The sequence below is a fragment of the Eretmochelys imbricata genome, chromosome 8, assembly GCF_965152235.1.
Source record: "Eretmochelys imbricata isolate rEreImb1 chromosome 8, rEreImb1.hap1, whole genome shotgun sequence".
Lineage (NCBI taxonomy): Eukaryota > Metazoa > Chordata > Testudines > Cheloniidae > Eretmochelys > Eretmochelys imbricata.
The window spans coordinates 5010677-5026649 of record NC_135579.1 but is presented as its reverse complement, the minus strand read 5'-3'; positions in this window follow the sequence as shown (position 1 = coordinate 5026649).

Below are 15973 nucleotides of genomic sequence, written 5' to 3'. Positions count from 1 at the left end.
GGAAAATACTATACATTGCATGAGATAGATGTACTACAATAACACATTAGTCTGTGTGTAGATGCAAAGCTGCCTGTTGAAGTAAGGCTATGTATTAATCTAAAAGATACACACTATAAACAAATAGGCATGCAGGCAAGCTCTGAAGTGCGTGCGCATCTGAACGTACTGATGGCTCTCACGCCCACCATGTACACATTTCAAGCTGTTAGCAGATAATGGTTTAAAGACCTGACATACTAAAATAGGAAGAAAATGAAAATCTGGATCAGAATATGTTTCAGAACACAAGGAAGTATTCCAAAGTTTTAAAAAAGCAAAAACAGGAGAAAAGGAAGAAGTTGAGTGTACACGCTGCAAAAGGTGTGGCCCAATTATTAAATGTAAATATTTATAGGCTAATAGTTCTAAGTCTACAACAGTAAACTGTTTGTTCAAATTAAAAGCTTTCTCTAGGGATTAGAGATATATTGTTTAAACTTAGAGGTGGTACTGTGTTCTGAGTTTTGTTTCAGTTCTGCAGCAAACTGCATTGATGAACGGAATTCAAAGCATGAATCTACCAAATACTTCCCCCCCTGCCCAGTCCTTCCATCCACCAAAATAAACCCCTGATATTCACCCAGAAAAATTATTAATAATTTTTTCCACAGATTTTTCACCAGTTTTTGTTGTAGTAATAAATACCAACACATTCCTGGAAAAAATTAAATAAAATAAAAAACGAAGGGCCCTATGGACACAGCACTGACCTGGGACTCATGAGACCTGGTTTCTATTCCTGGCTTTGCCACTGGTCTGGTGGGTGACCTTGAGCAAGTCACTTAATCTGTGCCTCAGTTTCCCCATCTGTAAAATGGGGGTGATGAGATGAAAAGCACTTTGTACTCTATGGATGAAAAGAGCTAGTATTATTATTATTTACAAAACAGCCATCTTTGTGGCCAGCCTCCATGGTGTGGTCATGTCTCATTACAACAAAGAGTCCGTGTGATCATTTCATGTGTAGAGTATGTGGCCAGCTTCTGTATTCCCGCCTCTGAGTCCTGGGTCTGAGGCTCAGCCTCATAAGAACTAGTGGGCGGGAGAGCTTTCTCTCAGGGGACAGCAGTCAGGGTCCATCTGAGGAAAACCAGCATAAATGGGCAACAAATGTTTGCATTTTTTGACTAGATTCTGTTCATTCTAGCATGTGAATTTCTCTTTTCCCAGCCAGAAAGGGGCTTTCACTGGAGCACGATCAGCCCTTCCAAAAGGGATCACTTTGAAACGTTGTGTTATTGATTCTTCTGTCACATCAAGACACAATTCCCCTTCCATCACCCTCTAATTGGAAGTTAAAACCTAGATTTGAAAGACGATGGAGCACATTCTTTTCTGGAAAATATGTGGGCAGCAAGGGCAGGGATAACTACTGAGACATGTTGTCTGTAATGAAGTCACAGGAAAGTAATGGGAATTACAAGCCACTCCAGCATAATTTCCTTCCATACTTATCTCAAAGAACAGCTGAACGGTATCTTTGGTTTAAAATTCCAAAGGCTGACATCCAGAGAAGTGCTACAAACTGAGACATGAAGAAAAAAAGATCTGGAAAGCCAGTTATTTTTGCATTATAAGTGTGTCAGTACAAGACTGCACGGGCTAACAGAGTTAACCTTTGGCAATACAATTCTTCTGCATTGTACCATGTGAAGGCATTGTTCCTTCACATCAAGAAGAATGCCTCAAAGCAGGCCCTCTGGGTTAGTGAATGAAGAAAAGATGGGGGGGAGGGAATCAAACTCCTTACATCAGTGTTTTTCAACCTTTTTTTCATTTGCAGACCCCTAAAAACTTTCAAATGCAGGTGCAGACCCCTTTGGAACTCTTAGGCATAGTCTGTGGATCCCCAGGGATCTGTGGACCACAGGTTGAAAACCACTGTTTTATGGTAACGACAACCTTTCACCGACCCCTTAGACATAATCTGCGGACCCCCTCCCAAGGGTCCATGAACCCCCAGGAGTCCACAAACTGATTTTCATGATCAGTACTGGCTGCCCTTTCTGCCTGCTCTGCTCAAGTACCTGATTTCATTCTTCATGTTACGTTTCCCAGAATGATATACAGGAATTTGTCCCTGGGGGGAAATTCCTTGCCAACCCCAAATATAGTGATCAGTTAGACCCTAGGCATGTGTGTAAGAATCAGCCAAGCACCGGAGAGAGTGGATTCTCAGAGAACCTGGGTTCTACCCCTGGCTCTGCCAATGACGTGCTGTGTAACCCTGCATGTCCCTGCTCTGTGCCTCAGTTTCCCCTCTCCCATTTCCCTGTCTTGTCTATTTAGATGGTAAGCTCTTGGTGGCAGGGATTGTTTCTTACTGTCTACAGCACCTAGCACATCCCCCGTTGAACTCACACACACAAGTAGTCACAGGTGCCAGGTCAGTGCCTTCTCATTTGCTTGGATGGCAGCTGCTGTGACACCCAGCATCTTCTGACGGGAAAAGGCAGGAGGCTGTGTCAGACGCAGCCTACTTGAACCAGCCCAACAAATGCTTTGTTGGCATGCAGCCCTATGGGAAGTGACCTTGCAGGCATCCACTAGACTGTGAGGATGAAAACCCGCCGTATTCTCTCTGAGATATGAGAGTGGGGGGACCTGTCTCCATTTCCCCCCCCCCCAGATTGTTAGAGCCCTAGGGCACAAAGGACTGAGTAGCAACAAAGGAGGTGGGAGAAGGCATTGCAAATGAAGAGCTGTGAATTTGTGTGTTATAATCATCTCCCCATTGGGACGGTCACTACTCAGCCATAAGGACTGATGAGACGACTTCCAAGCAAACTGTGATCAGCTTGTTTGTTTGCGGATGTTTATTAAATGGTCTAGACCAAGGGATTGTTCGGGGTGTTTTCAATTATTATTTTCTTCCTGCTCTTCGTGGTGATGCTCGTAGTTCTGCACAACTTTGTTTTCCTCCGCAGGCACACCGGTCTCTGAGCGTCGGGTTATTCCATTCATGCGGGTATGGATGCACAAATTAGTTTGCTCTTGCAGGTTCGCTCAAGAGTGATGGGCTACACATACTGTTTTGCTCATGAGCTCAGGGCAGCCCACACCGGTTTGTTATCAGAGGGTCACTGCGAAGGGCAGCACACACCAGTTTGTTGCTGTAGGGCTCCTCGGGAGGGTTGGAGATGCTAGCATTGCTTTTCTTATTCAGGGGAAAGTGTGGTGATGTGTTGGTTTAAAAAGCAACATGTGCTTTATATCGTGAGTCACCTGAACTTCTTGTGTGACTGTGGTATCTGACAGTGTACACCCACGGGGGCATTACAGGGCATCTCACTGCATGGGACATTTTCCCTCCAGGGCCTGTGTCTTTTATATCAAATTCCCTCAGTAACATATAAGCTGTTGAAAAAATTACAAGACACACAGAGAGAATAACATGGACTTTGCAAATACATTTGGAGAAAAGGAAGGTCAAATTTTGGGTTTCCTGTCCATGTTCCCTTGAAATTTACAAGCAACTGGAGACAGAAAAAGAAGATTCAAAGTGCAGCTGTTTCTCAGTCTGATGACGGCAATTGCTCCTTGTCACGTGTTGTTTGTCAAACATCTTCCTTCTTTGGATTAATACACAAATCTTTAGGACTATTTATTTCTTTTATTATTTGAGGGTTTCTGTATTGATACTCCCCACCTCTATAGCACTGAGGATATTGAAGCACTTAGAAAAAATTAATGAATGAACTCCCACAAAGAAATGAAGTGACTTGTCTGAAGTCACACAGCATGTCCGTGTCAAAGCCAAGAATGGAACCCACAAAATTCCCACTGACATCAATGGGGTCAGTCCCCTTTGCTCCAACCAGTAACCCCTCCATCTGCATTTTTCTGCACTGTTACATTGTGGTGTGGGCAGAGTGTTATATTGTTAGGCACGTGTAGCCATGAACACATTGTGGAATCCTCCATATCTTGGGAAGTCTTGGAACAAATATGGGCACACACAACAACCATGCAAGGATGTGCTCCTAGGTGCACAGCTGAACACACAGCCTACATTACTGCAACTAACCCATCTGTGATAGCAAGCTGCATGTGATTATATGGTCCGTTCAAACTCAGCTACTCCCTCTCCAGAGCCCTCCTTGACGAGCTCAGAGACGTGTACCCTCAAGTCTTCAGACAGCATTAGGCTCTGGAGAACCAGCACAAATGCTGCTGTGTCAGCTGATGGAAGCATCAGCTCTGCCCACACTCTCCCCATAGGAGGAGAATCTAATGAGATCCTGGGGGAGAGAAGTGTGGACGGGAGCCGTGAGGAGTTGTAAATCCACAGAAATCAGCCCTGCTTTCTTTTCCTTTGTGAGCTCTGACGAAGAACTGAAAACCCTCTCCAAGCCATCTGGCTCTCTGCCTGCACACAGGAGGTTGGAGGCTGGTGGGAGCCATGCTGTTTGAAGTGGCAGAATGAAGATACATCTCTTCGCATGAATAGCGATGATGCAGGAGGTTCATAGGTTTAGTGTCTTTTGGAGAAAAAGCCAAAAGTCCAGAGGCTCCATTTGAACATTATCGAAACCTTGGATCTTTTTGGTCCTTACAAAACTGGGCTGGAAATTTTAGCACAAAAGGCCATTGGACAGCAATTCTAGAGCCAGCCCCAAACCGTAACTTCAGGTCTGAACTCCCCAGACTAGAAGGAAGTTTGAATCTGGCTCTGAATTTTGTAGCTGGCTCTCTGTGATACTGAACCAAAACCCCAGATCCAAACACCCTGAAGCTTTAGGGAAGTTTGGATCCAGATCTGAACTCTGCTGCTCAGACCTGTCTGCAGATATTTCTAACATGTCTGGCTGGGCCCTAGATTCCACAGCAACCAGTGTTCCTCATGGTGTTTTGGTCCCATCACGTCCAGACTTAGCTGTCACCAGCAGCTGAAGGTACAAACATGAAAAATAACAGGGGTGGAGCAAAATGCTCAGATTCCTTCAAGCCTCAGAAAAGATTCCAGTTGAGTTTGGGGCAAAGGTTCAGGCCAGTTCCTATTGTATCCAAACTAAGTCACCCCTCCCTAGCTCCAACCAAGCCTGGTCTAGATGAAGCCCTCTGTTGATCCATACGGCAGGTAGAATGCACAGGCAGTGACAACCTGAGCTTCTCTGCACCATTCTGCCAATGGGACCCTTAGCCTGACCTGAGAAGAGACCATCTGTGGGACCAAGAGGGGATTTTAGTCTCTATGGTACATTCATTCCTTGGATCCTCTGAAGTGACTGCCAATAAAAGCACCAATCATTATTATGGTGTTTGTTGTCAGGTGGCCACTTGTCCAGTAGCAGCTGGACTGAAACCACCAATTTATTTCTCATGGGTCACCTGATGGCGGTCAGATGGTCACAATTTACAAGCACCTCCAGCCTGGGAGGATTCAGTCCAATAACTGCCTCAGAGCCATGTGCGGTTACTTCCTGTAATTGATGGAATTAGTGAATATGCTGAGCTGAATGGACTGTGAATCCCAAAGACAGCCATGCATCTGTTCGTTCTTTTTAACCTTTGGAAAGATCCCAGGTCACACTGTCAAACAAAAGAAAAGATAAAAATGAACAGAGCAATTGCCCGTCTGGTCCAGACCCAAGATCCATCTAGTCTAGCTTCCAACAATGGTGAGTGCCAGATGCTACAGAGGAAGGTGTAAGAACCCTGCAGTAGCAGATGTGAGATAATTTGCTCCCACATTAGCTCTCATCCTGGCCTCTAATAGTTAGTCATTGGCTTAAACCTTGAAGCTCAAGGTTTAATATCCTTTCCCAAATTTGTTAGTATTAATTATTGTAGCTCTGGATAGGCTAGTTATCTGATAAATGTCCAAACCCATTGTGAATCTTCCTAATTCTTGGCATCAATGACTTTCTGTGGCAGTGAGTTCCACAGTCTAATTACACCTTGTGTGGGAAGGTATATTCTCTTTCTGAGTTTTTAGTTTCTCATCTTTTGATTTTACTGAATGCCCCCTTGTTCTTGTGTTATGACACAGGGAGAACAGAAGTGCCTGATCTCCCTCCTCTTGACCATTAATTATTTTATATACATTTATCTTGTCCTTCCTTTCACCTCCTTTCTAAGGTGACCAATCTTTTCAATATCTCGGCTTTTGAGATTTTTTCCCTGCCCCTGTCATTATCGCTGCCTTTCTCTGAACCCCCAAGAGTGATGCAATAACCTTTTTGTGTTGGGATGACCAGTACTGCACACAGTATTTCAGATGTGGCCGCCCCATTGATTTCAAAAAGAGCATTGTTATTTTCCTCTTATTATAATATAAATCAACGGTGAGACTCTGTAAAGCAAGCCCTTCCAGTGGGCTTCCAATGTCACATATAGGTCAAAGCTTTTGATTATCTACCTTGACAATGTTTCTATGAAACAATCCATGCAATGAGTACAAAATAAAGTGTTTGGAATAGATACACTACTGGCATATACTGAAGTCAGCAGAGTTGTCCCTTTGCTCTTTCTACATCTCAGGATCACCTGATCCAGTTGGATTGTGAGGTCATACCTTTCAGCTGGCCCTCATTTCCCAAAGATCCCTGTACCCCACCCGAATGTGTCTTCCCATCACTTTTACTCTTGAAAACCATTTGCACCAGAGGCAAAGAACTAGGAAATCGAGGTTATGGGAAGACTCCCCTGTATTAATCATTTTTGTTTTCCGTCCCTCCTTTTGAGTTACTGTCCCTCACTGCATCCCACATCGGGGCCTTGGCAGGCTGGGAGGTACGTGTGAGCGTGTTTTAGATTAACAGCAGCACTTGTTGGGTCAGTACACGGGGTAAGCCAAGACCTTTGGAAAACCCAGACAAGACCTTGTAGCTGAATTTGAGCTGTAAAAGGAAAGTGCTGGAGACACAAATGAGTCACCAGTCAAGAGAACTTTTGGAAGAATAAGGATCACAACTGAATCAGAGGAGGAAAGCCAGTGAGGAGATATCCCTTTATTGATTTATTTACAGAGAACAGGATATTAATATAGGGCCAGCCCTTTGAACTGTCTTCTTCTTTACATGCAGAGCCAGAAGTCCTGTTGTGCCTGCTTGTGTCTGTGTAGAGTGTTAATTCCCTTTGCTGATCCAATCCTCTCTCCATCTGCTGTTTCTAGTGATTCATTCTGACTTTTCAACTTTCTATTCCCTTTCCTAACCCTGAACAGGGAATGGCTGGCAATTAAAATATTAGCAGAGGGAAAACATATCATAATGCACATAATTATTGCTTTGTCCCAGGAATTTTAATGAGGTAGAACTAGGAAGAAGTGAATCAGTATCAGACACAAACACTGGCCACTATGGAATAGATCTGGTTACGGGTTCTCTAGGCTGGTAGGACTGCAGAAGTGACCGTGGGGAGAAGACAGCAGAACGTTCACAGCATGGAATACAACTCTGATGTTGTGTTATTATTGGGTAAGAGCCAGGACCCGTGGATGTTCCTTCCTTTTTATTATTGTTTATGTCCCAAGATGGGTAATGTACAAGTTTTACATCGCGGTGCTCTTTGTGCTGGGGGATTTTGGTTTGGGGTTTTGCTCGGTGGCACAATGAGACAGTGAGATTTATGGACCCTTCTGGGTTTCCCTTTATAGTTTTCCTAGCACAATCAAGTTCTTTCTGCATTCTGTGCTGGCCCCTCTCTTGCGCTTTTGTAGTCCTGAGAGACACAGAACATTGCTCTTCGCCTGGCATTAAAGCAGTCCAGGCAGTTTTCAGACAGGAGCTGTTGGGGCTAAATAAAAGCTTCAAAAATTGAGTGGTTTAAAAAGTCTTCTGCGGTGTTTGTTTCTGATAAAACTGGTTGCTGCAGAGCTCTCCTTATGGGGGTACAAATGGCATGAAAGCATGCTTTATTGGAGCAATAAGGACTAATGTTGGAGTCTCCAGCAATCACACAGGAGCCAGCAGGAAGAGTTAAGGACCTGAGGCAAAGCCAAAAGCTATAAACCAGCTAATGGATAAGAAGAAAGTTGATATCAGTTCATAATAATGGAGACATTCAGTGGCCAGATGTAGGGGCATGGAAGGCCAATTTTTATTCATTCCCGTCTCCTACCTGTAGTGGGCAGTGTGGGAGACTGTGTAGTAGGACAGGGGTGGCCAACCTGTGGCTCCAGAGCCCCATGCAGCTCTTCAGAAGTTAATATGCGGCTCCTTGTACAGGCACCGATGATGGGGCTGGAGCTATGGGTGCCAACTTTCCAATGTGGCTGGGGGTGATCACTGCTCAACCCCTGGCTCTGCCAGAGGCCCTGCCCCCACTCCACCCCTTCCCGCCCCCTCCCCTGAGCCCGCCGTGCCCTTGCTCCTCTCCCCCCCACCCCGAGCCTCCTGCATGCCACGAAATAGCTGATCAGGAGGTGCAGGGAGGGAGGGGGAGGCACGAATCGGTGGGGCTTCTGGTGGGCGGGAGGCGCTGGGAGCGCGGTGGGAGGCCGGGAGCTGACGGGGGGCTGCTGACATATTACTGTGGCTCTTTGGCAATCTACATTGGTAAATTCTGGCTCCTTCTCAGGCTCAGGTCGGCCACCCGTGGAGTAGGATGTACTGGGAGCGAGGAAACCTAGGTTCTTATCCTGCCCTGCCCAAAAAAACACCTAGTCTTGTTTAGGGGGAGGTTCCATACTGGTCCTGGACAATGCCGACAGTATCCCTTTAAAAATGGAGATGCCCCTTCTGGTAGTACAGTTGAATTCTGCTTTCAGAACTGATTTGGGCAGCCCCCATTTCCGATTATGTGAATTGACTGATCAAGTATGGAATTACGAATCCCCCATCTCTGACGTGCACAGAAGCAAAATCTCCATCTCGCAAGCAAAGAGTGAGCTCAACCAGGCTTCATACTGCCAAGGGAGGAGAATCAGTTTATGGGTCCAACTGGCCCTCCCATCAGCTGGAATGTTCGGTAACCCAGGGCCTCTCAAAGAAAAGAAGTGACATTCTGTCCTGCTGGTTTTGAAATCATAAAGGAAAATCAAACAAATTCCTCTGGCTAAAATAAAATAAAAAATACCTCACTGATCAGCAAGCAGCTTTTGGAGAATTATTTTTGATCTATAAAGTCTAACAATTTCAATAAATGGTGCACAAAACCCATGTTCCACTCTATTTCATGTAAAATGGGTTAATCCGATTCATTTGTTCAAAATCTTAACCATCCCTCCCACACACGCATTATGTCCAGATTCCCAGGGGTTCAATTGCCTGAGATGAACTTGAGTACAAAGTTGAGGGGGAAATCTTTGACAACTTTATTTTTGGGGATTATTGTGACCCCCTTCTATTTGCTTCTGCCAGGACCATAGGGTTAGAGGGGGTTAAGGCTGACTCGAGGACTAGCTCACACAACGTCCCTTAATTTGAAGACAGCAAGAGGTTACCCCCAGTTTTAAAGCACTGTGTCTGACAGGGAAGAGAGACATAATGTATTTTGCACATGTTTATCAAATATTTGGTGAAATGCACGTGACATATTTGCAAAATATATGACAGTTTAAAATTGTACTTGCCATATTAGAAAATTGGCCAGGTTTTCAAGCACTGAAATGCATCACACAACGTTGCTAAGACAACCTAGAAGGCTGATGGGAAGCAGCTTTTAAAATTTTTTTTCCGCAGAGTGATATTTTGGACTAGTAACTAAAGAGTCAGTTATCTCGCAATGTATGCACAGAGAATAAAGTAGGGGGCCGTGAAAATTACTGCATTGCTCTTGGAAACAGTAAAACATGATGCATTGTTTCCCCAGATATGCTAGCCTACTTACAATCATCAGATCAGCTCAAAAGCTGCTGTGAGAATCATGCTGGTTTCTACGATGGTCAGACTGCTGTCTTGGCCGCTATTATTCTGTGCAAACCTCATCTTTGCGAAGCACTGTGAGGTCCACAGAGGGAAGGCACTGAAGAAGTCCGAAGTATTATTGCTATTTACAGATACATCTTCTAAGTCAACCTTACTTGTAGTAAGAGCAAACATGTGACTGATTCCACCACTCCTTTATTCTGTTGTGCTGGCAAAACTATGAAATGTGTTCATTGTCTTGGCAGGATTCACTGCCTCTTGCTCCTGCCATGTGCGATGCTGCACCAGACACTGCCATCCTTTCTGAAGAGCTCTGATCATGGAGTTTGAGTTTTCTTGGCTATTTTAGGCCATCTCCCGGGATCATCCCACTCCATCTCAAGGCTCATACCATGCCACACGGCAGCTGTCCCGGAAATTGCTCAACCCAGCTCAACAGGGATCGGGTGCACCCATGAAGAAGGGGCTCAGTGGGAACTAAGCTTGGTCAGACGCAGCCCCTGACCTCGGCTGGAACCCAAAGCCGCAGCTCCCCCTCTCCTGCACCCCCTTGAAAAAAGGACCACTCTGGAGACAAACTTGACAGCTGAGCCCTGTTTTTATAATGGACCAAACCAAAACCTGTATTCAAACACCCCAAAACTTAGTGCAGATCCAGAGGCAGACTTTGCAAGTCAGGCCCCTCTCCAGTTATATGATACTTTCCCCTCTGTACAGACCCAAGGTTCCTCTGCACATACAAACACTCTTCCTCATTCTCTCTCTCTCTTTATGTCCTGACTCCTGCAAAGGCTTCAAGCTCTGGGGGAAGGCTGGCCACCTCCCGTGTTGCACCTGGCACGGCTGATGAGTTTGCTAGAAGAAACATGAGGCAGGCCCCTTTCTTTCCTGGGAAGAATGTCACCCCACCCTTGAAATGAGAAGCAGCGCTCAGGTTCCCCAGTGGGAGCCCTGTGTGACAGCACATTGTAACACTGACATCAGCGATGCAGCCAGCCCATAAGAAACCTATTCATACATAGACTGGTACTAAACATCCTCACAGAGCAACAGACAGGATGGGAGAAGGCGGTCCACACTGAGTTCTGCACCACAGCGTGACAGGCAGGACAGAGGGATTTGGGTGGGAACACAGCTGAGACAGACGCATTTCTTGTCCCCGGGTTGGGGTCCAAGAAGGGCTTCCCAGTGTGGTGCCTGGAAGTACACAGGTTACCAGCGCCGGCACAGGAAGCTGGGACTGGTTGGGAAGAAGAGTTCCAAATCCCGGATCATAGCCAGGATTTCACAGATCCCCCATGGGCAGATCCGCCTGTCTGAGTGTGAGGAAAGGAGACTGATCCTTATGACAGGTTTCAGAGTAACAGCCGTGTTAGTCTGTATTTGCAAAAAGAAAAGGAGTACTTGTGGCACCTTAGAGACTAACCAATTTATTTGAGCATGTGACTCCCCCAGGCAGAACAGGTAGCCTCAAGTTACACTGAGAAGACATTTCAAGGGGATTTATGGAGGGCTCCTCACTTATTACTAATGGGGAGGGGACTTGTTTGGAGACAGCAGCTCACCTGGGGTTCCCCTCCTTGCGTTGGGGTCCTTTGCCCTCATCTGTGGCAACTGACCTGGATGAAACACAAGGCAGCTGATAATATTGAGCTGAGGTGCTGTTAAACTGAGGCTCTCACCGAAGGCTTACAGACAAAGTCCATCCCCCAAGAAAGGGCTTGTCTTGCTTTGCCTGAAGCTATGTGTGTCTAATTCTTCTGGACCTACCCTGGCCATGCCCCGGGCTATGTTAGCACAGGTCTAATGGGCTCCTGTAGGGAGGCGGGGTCCTTGGGACATGAGATATAAATGGATATTCCAAATGGAAGCATAGTTCTTAGGAACTAATAAGTTAGGAACGGTGTAACATGACGGAATCCCATCTTGGGCCCTGGCAGGCAAAATGCTCTGCTTCTGGGTTTGGGATGTGACTAGGAGCCCATCCATGGAATAACAGTCTCTGGTTACCTACTTGCATACAGCATCTGTATAATTGTCACACATATGTTTTATTCTAAATATAGAGGTATCTCAATTCCCCACTGACTCCAAAGGATGGGAGGGGGAAAGAATGGAACTGGGAATCAGGACACCTGGCTTCTCCTTCTTGCTTTGCCAAAACCTTCCCAAGTCACTGCATTTTCAAAAGGGTCAACATACTGAAGGGCAAGGGTTGCCCACAATGTTGGGGTGCTCCACTTGATACATCTAGGGCATGATTTTCAATCAGGCTGAGCACCTGCAACTGAGCCCAGTTTTCCAGCAGCCCCCAAAGTTTAGGGGTGTTCGGATGCAGGTTTGGGTGCAGCTCTAGTTTCAAGATGGCCCGTCCAGTTGCTCCAAAGACAAGGAGGAATTTCCACACTACAGCAGCATATCCTTTCTGTGTGGAAAATCTTCCATACGAAAAGGAGTGTTCTTCCCATACTCCCCTGGGGAGCTGGGATGTGGGGGAGATGAATCATTAAGCCATACCCTCAGGCAAACCAGCAAAGTGCCTCACAGAGAAGTGTAAATATTTTAGATCATATTTCAGCACATTTAAACTGCCCGGTTCGCTTCCAGGAGTCTGCCTGAAGTGTTCCTGTGTGTCAGGGCATTAGCTGGCTAGGGACATGGCAGGAGCGCGGTCTCCAAAGTTGAAGTTCAATTGTAAGGACTGGATGAGAGAGCCTGTTTGAATGAATCAAAAATTGACCCAAAGTGGAGCCCCAAACTTGACGCAAACGCAGCCAGCCCCATGTCTGGAATTCAAAGCAGTTTGGTTAATTTTTCTCACTGCTGGTTTGTTTTTGGTTTTTTGGTTGGGTTGGTTCTGTTTCCATATATCTTGGCACTGCCTGAGGGGAACAGAAATAGAAGTGCTGAAGTACTATAAGAAAGGCTCTTCCTGCAGCACTTCCTCCTGAAACACAAGCAAGAATGACCAGAAATCTTTCTACGGAGTCTTTCCTTCTCCCCATCTGTCAGGGATTGTCTAGGTCTAGTCCTGCCAGAGCACAGGGGGATGGACTAGATCAGTGTTTCTCAACAAAAGGTCCATGGACCAGTGCCGGACCCTGAGATCTCCCTGACCCAGTTTAAGAAAGAAGGTTGAGAAACACTGGACTAGATGTCCTCTTGAGGTCCCTTCCAGTCCTGCATTTCTATGATTCCTTTGGGGAAATTTCCAATCTGATATCTGGAACAAAGAGGGGGTGGATGCTTTTCTGAATAGACTCTCCCAAACCTTATGAGGTTTGCCCATCCATGGTGTAGGCTCTGCACCTGGTCAATGAGGTTGCAAAGGTGTGAGAGTTGGATTTGGCCTTGTATGTCTGAACTGGTTGATGAATGATAGTCACTGGAGCTTTAGTTTGCTTTTTGCCTCATCCCCTTAAACATGCTCTTCCCATTTGTATCCAGCCTTGTATTATCCCAGCCCTATGACTTCCTGTGCGCTAGTGACACCATTGTGATGTTAACTCTATGGAAAAGAGGGCCAGTAGCCACCACTGGGCTTGTGGTAACTAATGACCCTGTGTGGTTGGCCACCAGGAGAGATGTTCAAAGTCAATGGAGTCTGCACTGCCCCCCTGACCAAATACGTATGCTACGATTGTCTCCCTCCATACATATGTTCTGAGCCACAGTCAGCCCAAGGTGCATGAGCTCCCGAAAGGGACCTCAGACCAGCCTAGACAGCCTCCTTTTAAACTGGCTATGAAGTGCTCTGCTAGACAAGCCTGAAACCAACAGAAGAGATAACAAAGTGAGATTATGTGGCCCGCTGAGCGGCAGTTAGCTCTCTGGGAGATACCTGAGGCCACAGCCTGGCATTCAAGCCCAAGGTCCAGCCCAGGTCTCTCTGGACTTGGAGCAATGTGGAGACTGTGCACTCAGCTTTGTGGGGCAGATGAGGCTGAGAAGTCGCACCGTCATGGCTTCCCAGGCCATTTAAACAGCAGTGATAGCTACATCCCTCCTTGGCTACAAGGACAGTGGGCAGGTGTTATCAAAAGGCTTCCAGGAACGAGGTGCATGTGAAGTGCAGGGAAACTGAGTGGGATCTGCAGGGAGCTGCCAGAGGTGCAGTAGATCACCTGGCTCCAAATGGGGAAACAGATGGGAAGCAAAATCCCAGTTTCCCAAATGGTCCATCTATACCAGCACAGGGATTCAGCTTCCACAAGCAAAGTGGGTGCCAGTAAGCATGCAGCCTCAGCCACAGGCAGTGTGGCCTAGTGGACAGATTATGGCACTGTAATTCAGGATGTGATTCCTGACTCTGCCACTGGGTGACCTTGGGCAAGTCACATCAATTCTCTGGCCTCGGTTTCCCCATCTGTAAACTGGGAATCTTGCTTTGTAAAGTGCTATGAGATTTACAGGTGAAAAATGCTACCTAAGAGCTGTGTGTTGTTGTTTATGTGGATGAAACCTGCTGAGTGAACCTGCCCCAATACAGAAGAGGCCAGCATCAGTCAACTGCAGAAACCGTCTGGCCAATAGAATATTACTGTATTAGATATATGTATTAGAACATTAGTCTTGTGTGGGCCCACCAGGAGGGAGGGAACACACTGATTGGGTTACCTTCTTGCTTGGGAGAAGCCATGATAAATGTCCAAGAGCCAGAGTTGGGATTTTATTAGCAGTAGGTACAGCAGCTATTCTTCTGCTAGAATATCTGGTTACATGCAATCAAGCCCATTACCTCACCCAGCCATGTGTCAGCACATCTGCTACAGGAACTGAGCCAGGACGAGTAAGTGCGAACTAAACCAAAATCCAATCTGTTAAGACAGGAGAAATTATATTAGCACAATGACATTTCAGGCATTAGGGAAGACAGTATGCTCGACAGGAGGAGCTAATAGAAAGGAGAAGGAGACAGAGAGCCTTCCTGAATGGACCGGAGTTCATTATCAGCCACAGGGAAGTGTTGCTGCCAGGAGGGGGGTGAAGAGAAAGGCAGGCAAAATACACATCTTTGGTAGAGAAGAGCATGAGGTGCAACTTTCAGATACGGAGCTGATCTTTCCCAAAGTCTGGGGGCTGGTGTGGCTGTAGACATCTCTGGGGTTAATACTCCACACCTACCCGCCTCCATTGCCCTAGATGCTGTACAAGCACCTAGGAAGAGACAGTCCTAACGCTGACAGTCTCAATACGATGGAAAGGGAAGCAGAAGCACAGGAAAGCATCCCCACATCACACAGTAGGAACAGAACCCAGCATTCCTGAGCCCCAGTCTACTGTGCGGTCCATTAGGCCATGCTGTCTGCCTAGCCAAGTGCTCCTCTTGCAGGTTTAGTTATGCCTTTGATGAGGCTGTTTGTGTACCCTACCTTAGCATTAACAGAACACCCCTTCTCTGCCATGGGGCTCCCCCATTGTAGCTGAGACTCATTGCTAAGCACGCCCGCTGGAGGGGGAGTGGGGAGAGCCTCCTTGATGTGTCAATCACCCAGGAGCAAGATCTTTATTTTTGAAAGAAATGGAAAAACGTAGGCCCTGGCTTCTGTTCTGTCTCAGTGGGCAGCTCCCCAGCTCATCTCAGGGGCCAAATCCTGCAGCCCTTGCTCAGCAGAATCCGCAGTGAGTTTGACGGAGAGTGTAGTGTCCACTGCAGCAGAGGAGGGACAGTGGTCAGTTGCAGAGAGTGCATGACATTCTGTATGGGGGCTGCGGGACACAGAGATTCTCTCTGGCTCTCTGACTGATTGTGAAAACAGCCTAGTGTTGCCTAATGTCACCACACAGGTGTCTCATAGTCCTGGCCTGGACCAGGCAGTCTCAGAAGGGACCCTGTAGAGGGCATCTTTAATGTACGACGATGGGTGGGTGATGGAGAGAGGAGGACAGGGAGAAACATCCATTTGATCCAATGGGAATTGTGCCAGAGTGAAGCCTGTTTCCTCAAGATGCTCCTCAAATACCTTCTTGTCCCCGTCTACATTGCAATGGAGCCGCACAGATGACAGCATTCTGCTGCGGCACAAGGAGTCTTTAAAAAGCTAACCACAGATGCCACCTCCATCCCAGGCAAGCAGCATGTCAAGCTCCAAATACTACTAAACTGTGCTCTGAAAAGC